Genomic DNA, 21,982 nt, shown 5'->3' with positions numbered 1-21,982 from the left:
GAAAAGAGTGACTTACCCTGGCAGAACGGAGGAGATCATTCATCCTCTTGTGGCACTGGGTGGCTGTCCTCTTCCGAAGGGCATTAGCGCTGACCACCGCTTCCACCACTTCCCAAGCTGGGTTAGTGCAGTTGCTGCCCATCCTGCGGCCAGAGAGGGGGTAGAGGACATCCCGGTTGGCCTCCACGGCATCCAATAGGCACTCGAGGGATGCGTCGCAGAGCCTGGGGGCTGCAGTCTTCTTCAGTTTCAGGGCCATGTCTTCCATGCAGCAGCGGTGGTCTGGAAGCACTGAGATGTGGGCTAGCAGCTGGACTTCAAATATGGCGCCCAGCGTGATGCAGCGGCGAGGTGATGGCTGGTGGGCGAATGAGACCCTGCCCGCCATGGAAATGGCGTGTTTCCCGGGAGTGCATAAATAATGTGGCAGATGGTATGGCTTGAAAACCCGCCATCATGGCTGGGGGGTAATGTTTTACCCACCCGCTATCGCACTTAGTGCAAATCTGGGACCATTCCGCCCCAGGACTTGAGCACAAAAGTCAAGGCTAGCACTTACGTTCAGTAGGGGAGTGCTGCACTGTTGGAGGTGCTGTGTCTTGGATGAGATGTTAAACTGAGACTCTGTCTGCCCTTTCAGGTGGATGTTAAAGATTCCAATGGCACTATTTCAATAAAGAGCAGGAGAGTTATTCCCTGTGTCCTAGTCAATCTTCATCCCTCACATAAAAATAGATTGTCTGGTCATTATCACATTGGTGCTTGTGGGAGCTTGCTGTGCACAAATTGGCTGCTGCATTTCTTACAATATAACAGCGACTACACTTCAAAAGGTACTTCATTGGCTGTAAAGTGCTTTGAACATCTTGTGGTCATGAAAGACACAGTGTAAATGCAAATCTTTCTTTTCCCCCTTTTTAATCATTAATTGTCCAGTTTGAAATGTCCCAGATACATATAACTAACCTAAATTTAGTATAAATACACCTCCAAACTTGCCTGCACTGAGCGCAGCCATGAACTCACTATCACCATCTCAAAGGTTATGCACTCATACCCAAGAAGCTAGAAACTAAGCTTGCAGAAAACAGAGCTTTTCAGAACTGATGGCAGTGAATATGGAAATGGAAATTGTAATTCAGATGTGTGTTTATCCAAATTCTGCTGTATTAGTACAGTATGTGACTGTTAAATTAATCTCTTAATCTCCTTATCTGTGTTACAAGGTTTCTGTAACCTCTTTCTCATCTTGTCATTTCATTTCATTCTGGTACATCTGTCTCTTAGTTTCTTATAAGTTTCGGTTTTAGACCATATGGGAATGTATAGGCATATTGCCGAGTGACTGATAAGACAGAACAGTCATAACAAAACAAGTAGGTTAGCAAAAGAAAAGGTCTCTGTGCTTTGCACAAGAAGAGAAAGCATTAATTAAAGGTGTACTATAAGTAGAAAGCCTGCAACTTGGGTGAATGGAGCTGTGACAAGAGTGGGTGTCAGATTTTGATATGCAAAGTATCTGCCCTAGTTGAATTAAGCAATAATCCACATTCATAGTATACTTCCTCGTTATCCCCGTAGCAATTTAGGGGCATGTACTGGGTGAGTTATTCATGGGCTAACCCAGAGCCCAACTCTAACCCACTTCTATATCAAAGTCCTTGGATGTGTTGTCATCTCCCAGATCTGTGCCCTTCCCTCTCGCAATTCCCTGTTTGAATCTCCAAAGAAGCTCCCACTGCAACAGACGGCTCAAACCACAAGGTGCAAATAACTTTTTCTCCTCAACCTTTCTGCACAGCCCTTTGACAAGGTCAATCATACACCACGTTTCCCAAAATCTTCCCTTTGTTGTCTAGTTTGACAGAATATTTTTATTCTTTCTCAGGATTTGGGCATCACAGGTAAGGCTGCCATTTTTTGCCCATTCCTAGTTTCCATTGGCACAGCATGGTGACTTGCTTGACTACTTTAGAGGGCAGTTAAAAGTCAAGGGCATTGTTGTGAGCCTGGAGTTACATATTGACATAGATGGAGTAAGGACAGCAGGATTTCTACCCTAGTGAACTAAATGGGTTTTTATGACAATCTGACAGCTTCATGGTCCCTTTTACTGATCCCTGTATTTTTTATTTCCAGTGATTTCAAATGCTCAAATTGGGATTTGAACTCATGACCTCTAGATTATTAGTCAAGGTCTCTAGGTTATTGGTCCAGTAGCATGACCATTAAACTACAGCAACCATGTGAATTGCCTTCACTTGATTCCAATCTAACCTTTTTATCATTGTCAGTGCACAGTGCATCTCTAACAGTGGCTTCTCTTCCCACTTGCTCACCATCACCTGACAGGATTCACTCTTAGTTTCTTCCTCTTCCTTATCTCTCCACTGTCCCTTGGTGACCTTGTTCACAGACTTGGGGTCTGCTTCCATCTGTACAGTGATGAAATCCAGCTTTACCTCTCTACCACTCCTCTGGATCCCTCCACTGTTTCTGTGTTATCAAACTCCTCGTCCAACGTCCAGTTTTTGGGTGAGCTGCATTTCCTCCATTGGGAATAGTGAACCCATCGTCCTCAGCCACAAACTCTATACCCTGGCCCCTGAACCCATCTTCCTCCTCAACGATTGTCTCAGCTCTACCTTGAGCAAAGCTTCCAAATCTCATATTCTCCTAATCACAATGGCCAGCTACTTCCACCTCCATGGCATTATCTGTCCATGGCTCCCCTCGCTAATCTGTGACTGAAACCTTCATTTGGAAATCTATCTCTTTTATGCCAGCGCTCTCTTGGCCCATGTCTCACCTTCAACTCTCCAAAAACCTTTCAGGTCATCCAATACTCTGCTGCATGTATCCTACCCTGCATCAAGTCCTACTTCCTCTTTACCCCATTCTCACTGACCCCCCCTCTGGCTTCCAATCCCCCAGTGCCTCTTGTTTGAAATTTGCATCCAGTTTAAATATCTCGATACCCAGCCCTATTCCTGTAACGTCCTCCAGCCCCACTACCTCCATAGCTACCCTCCCTCTCCTGATTCCAGCCTCATAGCTCTACCATTGGTGACACGATTAGTCAGAAATTCCCTCTCTAAAGCCCTCGACCTCTTGGACCATTCCTGCCTTTAACACTTTCCTTAAACTCCATTCTTTGGCCAATCTTTGGTAACTCCTCTTCACCCTCTCTTCTTTGACTCAACATCTATTTTTTCACCTTCCTGTGTGGACCATGATGAGATGTTTTTCTATGTTCAAGGCATTACGTAAATGCAAATTATTATTGACGTTAGGCTAATCTGGACATACATCCGCTGACAACAGGCAAGGGTCCAAAATCAGTTGTCGCTTTAAAAACTCTTGTCTAAGTCCAATCTTCTTTAGTTTTTGCATGGTAGAAAGTATGAGATGCTCTATTTCCCTATTGTTTATATGTTTATACTGCTCATTTAAGGTAATTGATGCAAATAGCTATGAGTATCTTTTTGAGAGGGCATTGCTAGGGGTTCCCCTACATATAAACATTAGGACACGGTTTATTTAATACCATTGAAATGATTTGGCTGATAAACTGGTTATGTGCTCTGAGTGTATAATGATTTTATCATCCAGTTTCTCAGTTTCAGTGCTGAATTAATATTGTTTCACACAGAGGAAGTAATGTGCTACCATCTATCCAAATGACTCACTTTTTAAAAGACTGTTTCTTAAAATTGTTCGGGTAAAAAATATCTAACTCTGGGCGGAATCGCCCGCTCCTGTTTGGGGCAGGCGTCATAGGAGGCGAGCGGGAGTGGAAAACATCGGGAGATCCCAAAAATAAGTTTCATGTCATTGTAAAACCAGTTTGCGATCGTCCGCTCCACCTGTCAATGGCAGGGCCACATTTCCTGCAGCCATACGTCAGGAACCTGATTTCAATACTTTAGCATCTCATTATAAGCTCTGCTTGGCTGAATCATCCTCCCCCACAACACTGGATCATCCGGGAATCACACTGACGTGTTTCACAACCGTACATAAGCGACGTGCCCCTGGCGAGCTGCACTTCACTCGGGACTTTGAAATTTGTTTGTCTACTTTGCTTCGGGCAGCACTCGCAGTCATCAGCGCCAGGCTTCACAGGCAGCACCACGTCACTTTTAGGGGGGCTCATGGGCAGGTCTCTACCTACCAGAGCAGCCATAAGGCTAGGGGTGGCTTTTCAACAGCTACAGGGTTGCTTGGGGAAGGGGGAGGAGTGGCCTCAGGCGAGGGAAGAGGCTGCAGGGTGAGGGCTGTACTGGGGAAGGGGGCATCCCAGGGTGTGTGTGGGGGGCACATGTTGATCTGTGAAAGTGGCCTCAAGGTGGTGAGGGCTGAGGAGGCAGCCTCCAGAGGAGATGAGGCCAGATGGAGATGTGAGGGTGTGTGTGAGAGACCGAGTGGTGATGTCCCTTGAGCTGGCAGTGAGTGAGATGCCAGTGAATGTGTGATGGGCTTGTGATTGTGTGAGTTTAGAGTGATGAGATGGCTGCCTTACCCTGGCGGCATGGATGAGATCATTCATCTGTTTTCTGCACTGGATGGCCGACCTCTTCTGTGCAGCATTGGCACTGATCACCACTGCCATCGCTTACCAAGCCAAAGCGGTGAGATTGCGGGACCTCCTGCGGCCAGAGCGGGGGTGGAGGACATCACGGCGGGACTCCAACAGGCATTCCAGTGACAGGCCACTGAACTCTTCTTGGGTTTCGGGGTCATGTTTTCACTGGAGCAGCCCTGGGCTGTAAGCATTGAGAACCGTGTGGGTGGCTCCAGTTTAGAAATCGCACCCGGAGTGAGGAAAGGGTGAAGTATCGGTGTGGCGGGCGATTCAGAGTCCGTCCGCCAGCGAGATGGCGTGTTTCCTGTGGCTGCATAATTAATGAGGCGGGAAGTGGATGATACGGTGTGAAAACGCACTACAGCGGCCGGCAGGTAAAATGTTGTTTTTCACGTCCACTGGCGCATTTAGTGCAATTCTGGGACGCCCTTGATCTGGATTCCACCAATGAGACATCTGGATTGCCTCAACTGGCTAAGATCTCTGAAAAGTCAGATTTCAAACAAGTCCTGCTATGTGGAAGCAATGTACACATCAGTATATGATCATATAGAGGTAGGTGGAGGCAATCCTTACAGTGTTTGAACTCCTCTGTTCACTGATTACTTTTAGGTTATTAATTGACCTTCTGATAGTTTAAATAAATATGAATTTAGTGCACTGGGACTGCTGGTGCTGTTTAAAGACAGCTCAGCTGAATTATGGAAAGTTTTGTAACCGGTACATCTTGGTACTCGGGCACATTGTAGCATGGAATGGTGGGACATGGTCTCGTACCCATTCCTGTCTGTTCAGCAGGGAAAATCAGCCCCAGTTTGAATAACTTCAGGGAAAAGAACTTCAGGAAATTCAATGTTAAAAACAGAATTTGGTGCTCCTTAATGTCCTTCGGGGGAAGGAAATCTGATGTCCCGTCTGGGTTGTGTCACATGTGCCTCCAAGCCCACAACAGTGTGGTTGGCTCTTAACTGCCCTCTGAAAAGGCTGAGCTAGCCACTCATTTGAGTCAAACCGAATAAAGAGAAAAAGAAAAGCAATGTGGGGTCTGTACCTACACCAGATGAACTGCAGCCATTCAAGAAGGTGGCTCACCACCGCCTTCTCAATGGCAATTAGCGATGGGCAGCAGATAATGGTCTTACCACTGTAGCTCACAGCTCAGGATCGAATTTTAAAAAATAACTTTGGAACATTCCCTGTCAGTTTAAGAAAAATATTTGCATCTATATAGCTCCTCAGGACCTATTAGGGGCTGAATTTTTGCCAACTTAGAAAGTAATCGGGAGGTCAGCCATTTTTGGCTCCCAAAACCACTCATTACCGCATCGTGCCTCATAGCTTAATTTCATGGGAGGCAGCCAATTAGGAAGCTTCCCCCACCCCCGTTCGCCAGCCAATTAGGACAGAGGTTAGCCCAGGGGTATGGGAGGACCATCAGACTGCTGGAAGTGCAGGACAGCTGCAACCCTACTCTGAAGGCTGTGTGATGCTGAGTTGCACCCAGAAGGAGAGGTCAGCACGAGATGGTGAATGTGATGCTGCTGATGGGGACTGACAGCCATTCCCTGATGCCCAGCACTACTCGGTGGACGTGTCTGATGGCGAAACAGTTGGATTTGGACGCCTTTGCAGGTAGATGGTCTGATGCTTACTAATTTGGTCCTTCAAAATGTACAATGCATTTGCATTTTGTGATGGGGTCCATGACGGTTGAGCAGGAGAAGGCTGTGCGCAGTGGCTGTGTCTCGGGATGGGCCTCGGTTCTGCTATGTGGACCCAGGCTGGGTGGTGGCCTATCACCGTGGAAGGTAGCATGCAGAGGCCGAGTGGGAACATTATGTTCATGGTCAGTGCTGGTGGGGTTGTCTGCACGGGTGGGAGGCTCAGGCCAGAGAGCTGGGGATTCTGCTGCTTTGAAATGTTAGCGCAGTCAAGGGTGGGCATTACCTGGACATTGGCCCAGCCTCCAAAGGATACAAAGTGGGCCCAAGTTTCCCAGGGTTGTGGCGGAAGGGTTTTTTTTTCGAGGGAGAGGTGGTGGCACAGTTGAAAAAAGGTGAACATGAAGGCTGGATCTGGAAGTGATGGTAATAAAAATAAGGTTACTGCCACTGCTCCCGTTTTTTTTTATAAAAAGAACTGATTGACCAGAATCGGCCATACAGTGCATGGGGTTGTCACTGAGAGTTTGGATAAAGGCAAAACCGGTGGATCCATGCCATCGAGATTGTCACGAGTGGATACGAGGAGGTTCTGCAGAAGTGTGTCATTTTAGTTCAGACCGTGCCAGTGGAACCTGGGTTGGTTGAGCACTTGTTGGATGGGAACTGATGGCTAAATCCTTGAAGAAAAGGAGCTGAAATTCTATTGAAGGAATTTCAGAGCTTTGAAAGACTTTGTGACTGAAATTGGTGCCATATATGCTGGGTGGACTACTGAGTAAATCCCTGTTGCACCTGCTATTTAATGGGTAATTTATTATTTATACTGACTATGATTTGCTTAATTTATGTTGATTTTGGATTGGTTGTAAAAGTAAATGTTACCAAAAGTGAAATCTTGTCCATTGTTTATTCCATTGGGGTCACTCAGTAAATTTTGTTTTTTTGGTTTGTTGATCTCCACAGGGGTCAATATAAGCTCATGGTGTTCCGACCCCCACATTGTGCCCTCTCTCCTGTGAGTACGCAAGCTGCAGATAAAGTGGGGATCTCGTGCGGCACTGGCAAAATTCAAATCCCTTCTAAAAATGGTCCCTATTTGGGTTAATCATTGCTTTCATTGGCTTCCTGCTGCTCCCAGGCAGGTAGCCATCATCACCCTAAAGCCACCTCCAGAAAAATCACGAGGAGATGGCAAACAGGCCAGGGAATGGTCCTGGCGATTTTCTTTAGCAATTTCTTGGCCCTCCTCCCTCCACCTCCAAATCCATCTCCACATGGCTGGGAAAATTCTGCTCCTGAAGTCGAGACATTGTTGCATTGTAGTCAAATGCAGCTACCAACTTGTGCACAACAAGGACCCACAAACAGTAATGTGATAGGTAACCAGATAAACTGTTTCTCGCATTATTTGCTGAGGGGTCAATATTGGCTAGGACAGCAGGGAGCTCCTTCCCTGTTCTTCTTCGAAATAGAGCCGTGGAATCTTTCACGGCAAACTAAGAAGGTCTCAGTTTAACTTGTTCGAAAGATGGACCTCCAACAGTGCAGCACCCCCTCACTACTGGCACTGAGTTTTCAGCTTGGATTATTTGCTAACCTCTAACGTGGGGCTTGATCTGCTGACTCAGAGTCAGGAGCATTACCCACTGAGCTTAAGGCTGTCAACGACATCTGTTTCCGTGCTATAAATTTCTCCGCAATCATGATCAACATATGCCCAAAATTTTCCACAAACACTGATAGTGGTTGAAGCTCCCCACCAGCAACTCTAACGCATGAAATTGTGAACATACAATCTGCCTGCGAGCAATAGACACTTCTTGCCCATCCAGTACATCCCGCACACATGTGATACTGTGTGTATCACAATATGGCCTGTTGGCCTTTATTGCAATGGAACTGGAGTATAGAAGCATAGAAAATAGGAGCAGGAGCAGGTCATTCGGCCCTTTGAGCCTGCTCCGCCATTCAATATGATCATGGCTGATCCTCTATTTCAACACCACAATCTTGCGCTCTCCCCACATCCCTTGACGCCTTTAGAGTCTTGCTATTATTGAAGAGGACTGTTTGTGAGACCACATCTGGCACACTATATCTAAGGAGGGATACAATTGCCTTGGAAGCTGTACAGCGAAGGTTCACTAGGTAGGTTCCAGGAATGAGAGGGTTGTCCTAAGATGTGAAGCTGAGTAAACTGGTCCTATACCCTCTGCAGTTTAGATGAATGAGAGATGATATCATTGAACCGTGCAAGATTTTGAAGGGTTTTGACAGGTTAGATGCTGCGAAGCTGATTCCCTTGGCTGGGGAATCTAGGAAACAGGGGCATTGCCTCAGGATAACAGGTCACCCACTTAGGAATGAGGTGAGGAGAAAGTTCTTCATACAAAGGGTTGTGAATCTTTGGAATTCTCTACCTCAGGGGGCTGTGGATGCTCCATCGTTGAATATGTTTAAGGCTGAGGTAGACAGATTTTTGGTCTCTCAGGGAAATGAGTGATATGGGGCGGGAAATATGAGGTCCAAGATCAGCCATGATTGTATGGAATGGTGGAGCAGGCTCGATGGGCTGTATGGTCTACTCCTGCTCCTGTTTCTTATATATACCATTCCACCCCACCCAAGGAGAGACGAAAATCCAAATAAAAACCCAAACCAAATTGAAGGGGGAAATAGCTGGGAAATTCCATGCCGACCCATCTTAACCCATTGGAACTAGGCCAGGAGATCATTCTGATCGCTATAATTTAACATAATTATTACTTTTTAGAATTGGTGACCTCCTCAGCCCAAAACTGGTTTAACTCTTATTTGAAGATAAATACTCATCTTCTCTCCATTTTATTTCCTTCATGTTTGATCTCCTCTTTTATTCTCAGATTGTCTAAGTGCTTTGGGAAGTTAAAGGTGCTATATGAATGTAAGTTGTTATGTGAGGAAAAGCAAGTGACATAGCCTCTGACAATGTTGCACAGTGGAAAGCCTCTGAGACACACAATAAAAGCTATCAGGCTGACCTATTGGCCTTGACATTAAAAGGAATGGGTAGGTAGGCGGGGGTGTGGGAAGGAGTTATGGATGGCTGGGTTCCGCCACATGCGGTATAGCATGGGTCTTTTGTACTTAGCAGGTTCCCTCCCCAGAAATAAGCCTGATTGATAGGCTCAGCTTCCAGTCAGGCAGGGATGACTCTGGAGCAGGTTGCAGGTCCAGTTAGGTCTGATCCATCTGCATGAGGTGGGGGACTAGGGCTGCTGGGAGGAGGCTGATCTTGGGGAAGGTTCTGATTCTCAACCCTAGGTTGGGGGCGGGAGTGGTACTTGTAGGCGTGGGGGTGGGTCGGATGTGGGAGGGAATCTCAGGGGGGTACCTCCTGGCCGATAAGCAGTGCTATAAAGACGCTTACCTTCTCCCTGCAGATGTCCATGCTTCCCTTTAGCTGCCGGGTTTCCCGAAGACCTGGACAACCCAGCCGGCCACTATTAAACCTGCAAATCAGGTTAAATCAGAAGCTGCCCACCCCATTGCAATATATAAATTACCACCAATCTGTCTCCTGGAAACGTGTTAGCTGCCTTCCCCTGGTCCTGCATCCTTCAACTCAGATGTGGGTGGTTTAGAATCAGGTGGGGGTTGGGTTGGAGATTTTTAAAGATTGAACATCTGACCTGACTTTAACCCACTTGTTTCTGGGTGTTAAAATTCATTCCATTTCCACCATTTTCCACCATTCTTCACAGTGAAGAACTGAATCTCCCCTAAGATCAGGAGTCAGCACGTGAGGAATTTATCAGCAACTGTCTGAAGATTCAGGATAAAATTGTTTCATCTCTGTGACACAATTGTTGCCAGATTGTTGCATTGGGTAAGGTCAGGACCACAGTAGCAGGCTGTAGCCAACAGCTCACAGAATGGTAGATTCAAGAGGAGATTTAAGTCTATTAACAACTTTATTCAGTATTTAACAGAGGCATGTGCAAAATGGAGGCACAGTGGAGAGTGTCCCTGTCTCTGAGCCAGAAGTTCCGGGTTCCAGTCCCACCCCATGCAGGACTTGATAGCCAAAGAAAGGATCATAACTCAGTCAAACAGGTCAAGTATCAATCTGCAAATCCTTCCAATGCTTGCCAATATCAGGCAGTAAGAGATTCCTGGTCAACCGTGTGATGGAAAGAAAATTGGAGCCTCTACCATGACTATCCATAGCTCCAGACTACAACATGCTTGTAAAAGTGCATGTTACCACAGCAACTCAGACTCCCCGGTGGTTGGGAGGGGGGGGTGGGGGGGGTGGTGCTGGGCAAGATGGTCGGCATGGATCAGATTGGTGCCAACAGCATGGGGTTTGATCCCCATTCCAGCTGGGGTGAATTTGAGACCTGCCTCCTTAGGCCCACCTCCGGTGGAGATCATAGGTTGGACCTGTTCTCAGGCAGAGGACTGAAGAAGAATGAGGAAAATGAATCAGGTGAAAGAAAGCACGGAATGAGAAGACCATTCAGAGTATCAAGCCTATAGCTTCCACACACCGTATGGCATCAATAGCAAACTTTTGCCAATCTATTTACCAACTGAGTAAAGATTCTACGAAGTTCCTTCCTCAAGAGAAACAAGTGAAACTCTAAACATATAATCTACAGCACTCATCTTTTACCTGGTTCCTTTGCCAGGTGCAATATCCCCTTTTCACCCAGTAGCCCAGGAGCCAGTGTATCCCATTTGATCATCTCAGTCTGCGCTTCACAACTTCAATTATATTTCCATGTAATATTACAACTGCAACCAATCAAACATCAACAACTTATTCTGATTCTTAGCAGAATGTTCCTTCCAAAATGATGCCACTTTAATTTGCGATAAGTATCTTTATCCAAGCTTGCCTTATCAACAAATGCAACCCTTAAATAAAAGTTAAAGTGGAGAAGTAAATTTAAATAAGGCATGTGTCTACACTTAGATGAACCACTAAAACAATTAAATCATCAAACACACCCAATTAAAGATGTACAGAAAATCCATTCATGTAACCCATTGACATTCACCCTCTTCTACATTACCACCTCCAACATGCCATCTGATATGTATAGTATGTGCACAGAAAACTAGTAGATTTCTACTAGTGCAACTTCAATGAGTTATTAGTGATCCAGAGACTTGAGTTCAAATCCCAACATTGCGGCTGGGTAATTTAAACACAGTTAATTAAATAAAAATCTGGAATTTTTTATTATTCATTCTCGGGATGCGGCTGTCGCTGGCTAGGCCAGTATTTATTGCCCATCCATAATTGTCTCTGAGAAGGTGGTAGTGAGCCGCCTGCTTGAACAATTGCAATTAGTATTTGTAAACCAGTATCAGTGATGGTGAGTGTGAAACCACTAGATTGTTGTAAAAGTCCATCTGGTTCACTCATGTTCTTTCGGGAAGGAAATCTGCCATTTTTACCTGGCCTGGCCTGGCCTGGCCTACATGTGACTCCAGACCCACAATAACGTGGTTGACTCTTAACTGCCCTCTGGAATGGCCTAGCGAGCCACTCAGGTGTGTTCAAGAAGGTGGCTGACCCCCATGAGCCTCTCAAGGGCAATTCGGGATGGCTAACAAATGCCTTGCCAGCAACACCCATAACCTGAGAATGGATACAAAAGAATTACTTCAGAGATTTGCATGGATAGAGGGTTTGTAGGGTCTTGGATTGTTGCCTGTGCAGAGTACCGACGGTAGTTGAGACAGGGTTGAGTTCATCGTGTCAATTTGCTTTTAGAAGGGCTTCATTAGGGTTGACTTCCCTCGGTAGCTTTAGTTCAAATGGATAAATATCTATGTTCAAATAACGCAGGAGTAAATTTATACAAACTCAGGTGCAATAAAAAGAATACACAGGGATTTAAACATAGTGCAATTATTCTCAAGGTTCTCCCTAACCAGGAAATGGCCAAAGAATGAAATATTATTGAAGCCTCTACATCAGCAGAATCTTTATTATTGTGAAAAAATCAATTTAAAGTTACGATGATAAAAGTACCACCTCAAAACAGCAGAGTTTGGATCTCTACTCCTTTGAGTTTGTGCATGGTCTCACCACACAGCGTCAGGTCAGTTAAGTAAGTATTTGGGCAATGCTGCCAGTGCCTCATGCATGAAACGCAAAACTCAGGGTTTGGATTTTCGGAGCAGCATCTCTTAAAGGGCTGCTGCTTACACTTAAAATGGTCCGACTGCTTAATAGACATTGCCATGGCTGGAACTGGAGGAAGAACTGTTCCATTCACTGGAGATAAAGTAGAGAAAAAAGAAATATAGGAAGAAGATTTGCATTTGCACAGCACCTTTTATGACCTCAGGATATTCTAATTGTCAATGTATCAGCAATTACATTGTCAAGATCCAATAACTGGGCAGAAAGAGTAACAATCATCTTGTTGATGGGCAATTACATTGTTAAGACAATTGCATTGTCAAAACAGGTGATGGGCATTGGCTCACTTATAAATGGGTACCAACTGAGATGCTTTATTGACCCCTTTAATTTGAGTTTTGTAAACTTCCCTTAAGATTTTGACTTTATTTTTGCGGTATCCCTTTAAGGGGCTGCCTTTTAATTTGTTAATTTAGTTTAATTGGTTGCTCAAAAGAGTATAAATGGGTACAGCTGTAACACTCTGGGGGAAGGAGTTTGTTATTTTGTGGACTTGTTGTAAGACTAAATGGGTCTAAGGGAAAAAGACTAGTGTCAGACGCATTCTTTCCTTGTATGCAATTATTGGAATTAACACTAACCACCCTGAAGATGCAGATAATCTGGTTCCTGTAATGCTATCAGTCTCCCCAAGGCCACAGATTTAGTGCAAGTTTCGCTGCACTTTGACTGGTAGAGTGTTCTGGTTGGTATTATAGGGCTCTAGAGTAACAGCAGAGGAACGCATCCTAGGAGTGAGAGTAAAATTGCAGCAGTGTCATGTATTGCTCTGAGGATTATGGAGAGTACAGCTAAATATTAGGACTTCTGTTGAAACTTATTGAATAGTCAAAAGGTTGCATTTGCCATCAGTTGGCCCACGTGTCATTTGTTACTATCTCCACACTGCTGCTTATGGGTAGAGCAGGCAAAGCAGGAGGGGGTGGCCTTGAGTACAAGGGTTTAAAGACCACTAACTTGACCTTATCCAAAACTTTGCTGCACATATGTAACTCTCATCAAGCCTTGTTCACCTTGTGCTCACTGACCTACATTGACTTCCAATCTGGCAACTCCTTGATTTCAAATTTCCCCATGGCCTTGCCTTTCCCTATCTCTGTAACTGCCTGCAGCCATACAACCCTCTGAGATCTCTGTGTGCTTTCAATCCTGCCCTCTTGCGCACGTTGCCAGTTTCCATTGGTGGCCATGCCTTCAGCTGCCTGGGTCCTAAGCTCTGAAATTCCCCCCTTAAACCTCTCTCTCTCTTCCTTTACAAAGCTCCTTAAAACATAACTCTTTGACCAAGTTTTTAATCACCTGTCCTAAGACCACCTCCTGTGGCTGGGTGTTACATTTTGTTTGATAACATTCTTATGAAGTGTCACAGCATTTTTTTAAATGACATTAAAGATGCTATATAAGTGCAGCACTGTGGCCTGCTGCAGTGTTCCAGTGAAGCTCAATGCAAACTCGAGGTACAGCACCTCACCTTTCGACTCAGCACTCTACAGCTTTCTGGACCTAATATTGAGTTCAACAGCTTTAGATCATAGCCTCTGCCCCCATTTTGTTCCATGTTTTTTTTTTGCTGGTTTGTTTTGTTTCCATTTGGTTCTTTCTTTTGGATGTCTGTTCACCTGCCATTCGCACCTCATCTAGACACATCTTTTGATTCTTCACTTGTCCCATAGACACTCCCTGTGGCTTTTGTACCATTTGTCACTTAATCTGTCCTGCTCTCCACCCTCTTGGAATACAGGGTAATCGGCTGTCAATTAACCCTTTAACCCCTCATCCCAAATTCCAAAATGATTTGAAGTGATAATCCTTACTAGTGGACAGCGATACATGTGTCAAGTAAAACCTGACACCTACTAATGTTTGAACAGTAACGTTGAGGTACAGCAGCATTACCATTATGCTCTGGGTAGAAGACTGGTCTCCCTGATTGCACCAGTCAACGTGACACATTGTTAACGACCGGGATGGGAGAAATGCACGAATTATCAAGCCCCACTACTCCGCAGGCCATACCATTAATTTAAGTGTTTAATTTTCTCACCAAAATGGCCAATTGCTTACTTATACTTTTAGTACCCAGCAGAAAAGAGACTCTGAGCAGACTTCTTTCATTAACTCAGAATGATTGATTTATTATAAAACAGAACTCCTTTTAAACAAGTTTCAAGAACTGGTCGACTTGATTGTAATCCGGAAGTGTGACTAACTAACCCTTGTTAAATTCCCCAGCACACACACATACACAGACACAAACACAGACAAACAAAAGACACACAGGTAGCCTATGCAGAGTCGGGAGGATGGAAAAAAAATTCTTAGAAGGAAAAAAAATTAAAGTTCAAGGGGGCTTGGTGCTGTCGGTCTGAAGTTCCCTCGGGTGAAGTGCTGCTGGGCCCACTAGATGTTGGGAAGTTCACCAACGGTGCTTCAGTATGAAAGAGAGTATAGCTGGACCAATTCTTCCTGTCTCAGCTGGTAAGTCCAAAATTAGCAGACAAACTACACTCGGATGAGGATTATCTGGCTACAGGTCCAACCACACACTGTTTCGCAAAGCAGAGAGGGAGAGAGAGCTCATCAGGGTAGCCTTCTGTTCTCAGCCTTTCCCCAACAAGATTGAAAGCAAAACCACAGGTTTAAACTTAAGGCTTTTTCTTCTGCCATATGATCGCCTTTTTGTCTTCCAGCTTTTCATCAATTAAAGTACTTTGCAGTTCAAAACAAACAAACAAACAAACAAAACTCCTTCTCAAGTACCATGCAGCTCAGGTGATTGCTAGGAAGCGGCCTGCTTATTGACAGCTCCAAGGTGAACTTATGACCCTTTTAAAAAAACTCGCGGACAGCCTCCAATGTCCAAATAATGCAATGTCCTTCCATATTTAAAAAGTAAAGTCCAGTTTAAAGAGATATGATTCCAACAACGTACACGTGTGGCCTCTCTGCCAGTGCCCTCTGTAAGGCACTTCTCTCTGTGGAATCATCCTGATCCATAGCCGGATTCATCTCTCTTCCTGACCTGCTACCCCCACCCCTCTACGAAGGCTGATTTAACCCTATCAATGTCTATAGCCGTCATTTGAACTGACCAATTACAAAAACTATCAAGTGTCATCCCTCCGCCCAGGCCAGGCCAAGTTTCCACGACCTTTGACTTCCCACAGTTCGACATTAATCAGTGCGTAAGCTTTCCGAGGATTGCGTTTGGCCAAATGGTGGTCTTGGCATTAAGTTATTTTGTCACCTCGAGCTTTCAGTGCCTCTGGGATGTGCTTGATTTCACTATTCTCACACGGCTAGTTGCCTGGTCTCACACTTTGCTAGGATTCTGCTGATGTCTGCTCTGTGACCATTTGGCCCCTTTTACGCTTTTTCGACCAATAAGACGTTTGCCCAGTGAAGGCCCAAACCGCAATTTCCCAACTTGTCACCTGCCAACCAGAGCGTCATCGCAACAGAAATAGAAACAGGATCGGCGTAACAATACAATCAAAAATAAACGCACGGCCAGTCATGGCGTTTCATTTAGTTTTCGTTAATTAGCTAGGAAACCTGAAGTCAATGTCCTCCAGGATTCTTACAACCCGATCACAGACCTTGTGCCTTTTGCTCTCTTTCCAATCCTTCACCCTTTCACTTGCTCAGAACCTATTGCGTTTCTAATTTTTCTCATTTCTGATGGAAGGTCACAGGCCAGAAATGTTGGCCAGAGTTTTCCAGTCCCTCACGCCAGCGGGATCCTCTGGTGCCGCCGACGTGATTGGAGATGTCAATGTCTCCGCCGGTCGGGGGGAGCTAGGAAATTCCAGCTGTTTGCTCTGTTTCTCTCTCAACTGATGCTGCCAGACCTGCTGAGATTTTCCGACGTTTTCTGTTTTTGTTACCATATAATGTTGCGTTCTTCTGTTTATCGCAAACGTACCGATTGTGCAAGGATTGGTAAAATGATGATGTGGGTTTTTTATTGGATGTTAAGGCTACATACAGAAAATGGTAACTAGGAGGCTATGTAGGAACACCTGGCCTGTGGGACTGCTGCTGTGTACTGTCTACCGTGTCATGGGGCTTATACATCACATCCTGACTGATGGTGGATAGTGGTAAGGGTGACCAACTCTCGAGAGAAAATATAGGGGATACTCTGGCGTGGGGGTCCATTAGAGTGGAGGCTGGGATGTGCTGCCAGAGTTGTGAGAGCAGGTTGGTTGGGACGGGGTGGGGGGGTTGGGTTGGGATGGGCGGGGGGAGTGCTGCCAGTGTCGTGAGAGCTCGCAAACGAGAGCAGAGTGGTTACTGCGCACGCGTGAGATTTAAAGGTCCAAGTGACAGGAGAATCAGTGCCCGGGCTGCATGCAACTCAGGATATGGGACAGTGGACTCAATTACGAGACAGTCCCATCAAATACAGGGCGGTAGTGATGGACAGCAGTTTAAGGTATCCTCCCTTAAATGTCCATGTACATCACCTCACAACATATAAGTGCTTGTTGTTGTTGTTGGGACTAGAGTAATAGTGTATAATTATATGCAACTGAGGGGTGAAAATACAGGGTTGCCAAATTCTTCAGAATTATCTTGGAGACCTCAGGAATTAAAGGCTTATCTCCGGGACCGAGCAATCCCAGGAGAAAAATCACAGGGAAAGTAAAAGGTTGTGTATTCTTTTTTTTAAAGACCTTCAAATGTTTTCATGTATAAGTTATAAAAATATCATACATGGGAACACAGGGCGTTTTACTAACAATGAGGGAATCATCCAATCAGATAATGACGAGTCTATTTGCTATCCAATTGGCTGTGGCAGCACGAGGTACCGAGAGGATGGATGTATCATGTGAGCAATGGGGGGGGTGCACTTCGAGGCAGGAGGTCACGTGATGGAACATCCAGGAGCGTACCCAGCCGGAATGGGGTAATGGCATGGGAAGAGTTATATATAGTCAGGTCCAAAACTGTAAACATTGATCATGAGTGTGGCTGGCAATGTTGAAAAGTAAAAGGCGCGTGGTTTGGCCTAGCTTTTGAAGTTCAGAAATGATTTGCTGCTACTTTGTGACAGATATTTATTGTGCAGATATTTATTTAAGATCAAGCATCATATACATATATGCACTTAAGAATCGCACAGCAAAGAATTCTTTTGATTCAGCTATTAAGGCCCAGCATGGACTTTGGCGAAGTGTGTATTACACATCTGAAAACAATTCTCCACTATTGATTCAGCTAGTAACAGCATGATGTTTGCCTCCAACGTATCATAATAGTGGGAATAGCTCCCTGTGGTCTACAGAATAGCAGAGCTCATCACAAGGATTAAATAAAGTGGATCCACTAGGAAAAGCAAAGGAAAGAAAATGTTGCTCTGAGCAAGGGTTTGATCTTTCACTGGCTGAAATTCCATTATAAATAGTGGCATTATTTCTCAGGGTCTCGGTGGTTCACGAGATAATTGCTGATTAGAAAGACCTTTGGACCCATTTTAATTCATCCATCTGCAAAAGCTCTACATGTTCCTCCTCCATTGTGGCATCTGGCTATTTCTTCAATGACTGCAGGGTTTTGGTCCTTACTACTGTAAATGAAAGTCTCTTTCAAGTATTGATTTTTTTTTCTCTTGTGAAGTAAATCTCCTTCATATGTTAACTTAAATTTACAGAATCACGGAATCATAGAGTTTTAACAGCACAGAAGGAGGCCATTCAGCCCATCTTGTCTGCACCGGCTCTCCAAATGAGCATCATGACCTAGTGCCATTGCCCTGACTTTTCCCCGTACCCTTGCACATTGTTTCTGTTCAAATAATCATCCAATGCCCTCTTGAATGCCTCGATTGACCCTGCCTCCACCACACTTTCAGGCAGTGCATTCCAGACCCGAACCCGCTCGTTTTATGAGAAGGTTTTTTCTCACATTACATTTGCTCCTTTTGCGAATCACTTTAAATCTGTGCCTTCTCTTTTTTGATCCTTTTTATGAGCGGGAACAGCTTTTCCCTATCTACCCGATCAGCCCCCTCATGATTTTGAACATCTCTATTAAATCTCCTCCATGCCTTCTTCTCTCCAAGGAGAACAGTCCCAACCTCTCCAATCTATTTTCGTAACTGAGGTTTCTTATCCCTGGAACCATTCTTGTAAACCCCCTCTGCACTCTCTCCTATGTGTTCATATCCTTCCTATTATGTGGCGCCCAGAACTGTACACAATATTCCAGCGGAGGTCTAACAAGTGTCTTATATAAATTCAGCATAACCTCCTTGCTCTTGTACTCTATGCCCCTATTAATAAAACCCAGGATCCTATATGCTTTATTAACTGCTCTCTCCATCTATCCTGCCACCTTCAATGATCTATGCACATATACACCCAGGTCTTCCTGCTCCTGTACCGCCTTCAATATTTCAGCACTTATTATCGTACCTAGCAGTTTGAACCTATAACCACCTATCCTATTCTTGCAACATAATTTAAGGTGTATGCTGTGGCTCAATTGGCAACATCCTCATTTCTAAGTTGGAAAGTTGTGGGTTCATGTGCCACTCTGGGTTATGAGCCCAAAAATCAAGGTTGACACTGCAGTGCTGAGGGAGTGCTGCACTGTCAGCGGTGCTGCCTGTCAGAGGAAACAGTAAACTGAGGCCCTGTCTTCCCACTCGGATGGGGATAAAATATCTTGTGGTACTATTTTGTAGAAGAGTTGGGGTTTTCTCCCTGGTGTCCTGGCCAATATTCATCCCTCAATTAACATCACAAAAACAGATTATTTGGTCATTAACATTGCTGTTTCTGGGAGCTTGTGTATGCAAATTAGCTGCCAGCTTTCCTACATTGGGTACACTTCAAAAAGTACTTATTTGGCTGTAATATGCTTTGCAATGTCCTGTGGTTGTGAAAGGTGCCATATAAATGGAAGTCTTTCTTCATGTAAACAATAATCTGATTGGCATGCTCTACACCCTTACATAACTTTACCTGTTTGCTATTTGTGGGAGCTTGCTGTGCACAGATTGGTGTCCATGGTTCCTACATTACAACAGTGACTATACTTCAAAGAGTCCTTCATTGGTTGTAAAGTACTTTGAGAGGTTCAGTGGTTGTGAAAGTCCCTATATAAATCTTTATTTTTAAAAAATATAAACCTCTATAACCACTATCATATATATTGTTATACATACCAGCACGGGTATAGGTGCAAGCTGTGGCTCAGTGAGCGGCTTTCAGAGTTAGAAGGTTGTGCCTCCAAGTCCCACTTCAGTTACCTCGAGTGCCCAATCCAGGCTGTTGATGCCAGTGCAGCATTGAAGGAGTGCTGCAGTGTTGAAGGTGCTGTCTTTCAGCTAACCTGTTGTAATGATTGTTACTGTTATGGGGATCATGTGACTGTATGGACTAATCAGCCCTAAGCGCAGGGAATCTTAGGGGCAGAGTTTTTTATCCTTGGCCTTGGAATAAGCAAGTAGCCTCCTCTGAAGTTGGTTAATAAAGTTTACTGTTTCTTACAAGAAACTCGTCCTGCACTCTCCAAGTTTATTACAACTGGTGATGAGGATAAATAGCGCCAGTGCAGCACCTCGCCTCGCGACTGTGAGTGTTTCGATATTTTCAGGGAAGAATAGAAAAGAAGTACACTCACCAGCAATGCCTCACTTTGGTAGAATTGACCCATATGACTCATCTGTCCAGGACTGGAGTCAACACGTTGAGCGATTAGGTGTACTTTGTATTAGGATTATTTTGCAGCTCATGAAATAATAGCGGAGTGGCAATTCTCCTAAGTGTCTGCGGGAGCAAAACCTATAACCAAATCCGTAGTTTGACGGCTCAGAACGTGGCAAATTCCAGATCCTTCACCGAGCTAGTAGACCTCGTGAAAGGATGTTTTCAGTATAAACCCTCAGTGCTCATGCAAAGATTCTCGATTAAGGGTCCCCGGTGAGTCGATCACAACATACATCGCGAAGTTAAAACAGTTAACGGAGCACTGTGACTTCGGTGATACTTTAAACGACATGTTGTGAGATTGTTTGGTTTGCGGCATAAACGACGGCGTATTTTAGCGCCGTTTGCCTGCAGGAGTTGAGATGGACCTGAAGCGCGTCATGGAGATGGCACTAGCAATGAAGAGTGCTGAGAGCTAGGGCGGGAACCTGCCGCTGGGGCGTGGCGCAAAGACCAGGGAGGCTACCGTGCAAAATACAAAAAGAAACTCTGGAAGCAGCTCACCAGTAACCCAGGAGTTAGAGCGTTATCGCTGTGGGGGAAATCATGCACCCAAAGTGTGTACATTTAAGGATGCAGAATGCCACTACTCCCACAAAAAAGGACATGTTGTTAAACAGTGCAGAACTCAATCAAGGCAGCCATTCAGACAGCAGGTCAAGTTAAATGAAATGCACAATATAGAAGATCCAGTAGCTACTGAGGCTGATGTTTAGTCCCTACACAATCTGAAGGCCAGGAAAACTGAACCAATCACTGTTACACTTCAAGTAAATGGAAAGCCTCTGCCCATGGAGGTGGACACAGGAGCTTTGACCACAGTGGTGGGAGAACAGATCTTTAAATACCTTACCGAATTTGGAGAAAACTGCTTCTCAGTTAAAAACATATACAGGAGAAGCAATACAGGTGAAAGGTATCACCTCAGTACCTGTATCATACAGACAACAGACAGCTCAGCTGACAACAGTTGTTGTAACAGGAGAAGGGCCTAGCCTTCTGGGCCATGATTGATTGAAGGAAATCAAACTAAATTGGTCAGAAATTTTTCAGATCAGGACTGGAGGAATTCCAGAGTTCCTGAAAAAAGTATCAGAGTATTCCGAGATGAGTTGGGGAAAATCAAAAGTCTACGAGCTAAAATATACATGGACCCTGAAGCAACACCCCAGTTTTTTAAGGCAAGACCTGCACCTTACGCTCTGAGAAAAAAGGTTGATGTGGAATAATGTCATTTGGAGAAATTAGGAATAACACAGCCAGTCCAATTTTCAGAATGGGCAGCATCCATACTCCCTGTGCTAAAGCCAGACCAAACCATTCACATTTGCGGGGATTATAAATTAATGATAAACAAGGCTATAAAATTAGACAAACATCCACTTTCTGTATGTTAAACTTTCAGGAGGAAGATCCTACACTAAACTGGACATGAGTCATGCGTATCAACAGCTCAAGCTGGACAACACCCCAAGAAGTTATGTCACCATAAACAGGCATAAGGGCCTGTACCAATATACACGCCTACCCTTCGGTGTGTACGCTACCTATGCGATTTTCCAGAGAACCATGGAAAGCCTATTACAAGGACTTACCTCAGTTATAGTGTATCTGGGCGACATCCTAATCACAGGATCCACAGAAGCAGAGTATATGGTATATGGCAAACCTGGAAGAGGTTCTGAAGAGATTTTTAGAGGCTGCCGTTTGGTTATAAAAAAGAAAAGTGCATTTTCCAAGCAAAGGAAGTTACATATCTGGGTCATCGAGTGGATGCCCAAGGGTTGCACCCAGTAGAGGAGAAAGTCAG

This window comes from Cetorhinus maximus, chromosome 4 (genome assembly GCF_964194155.1).
Source record: "Cetorhinus maximus chromosome 4, sCetMax3.hap1.1, whole genome shotgun sequence".
Classification (NCBI taxonomy): domain Eukaryota; kingdom Metazoa; phylum Chordata; class Chondrichthyes; order Lamniformes; family Cetorhinidae; genus Cetorhinus; species Cetorhinus maximus.
This window is presented reverse-complemented; position numbering follows the sequence as displayed.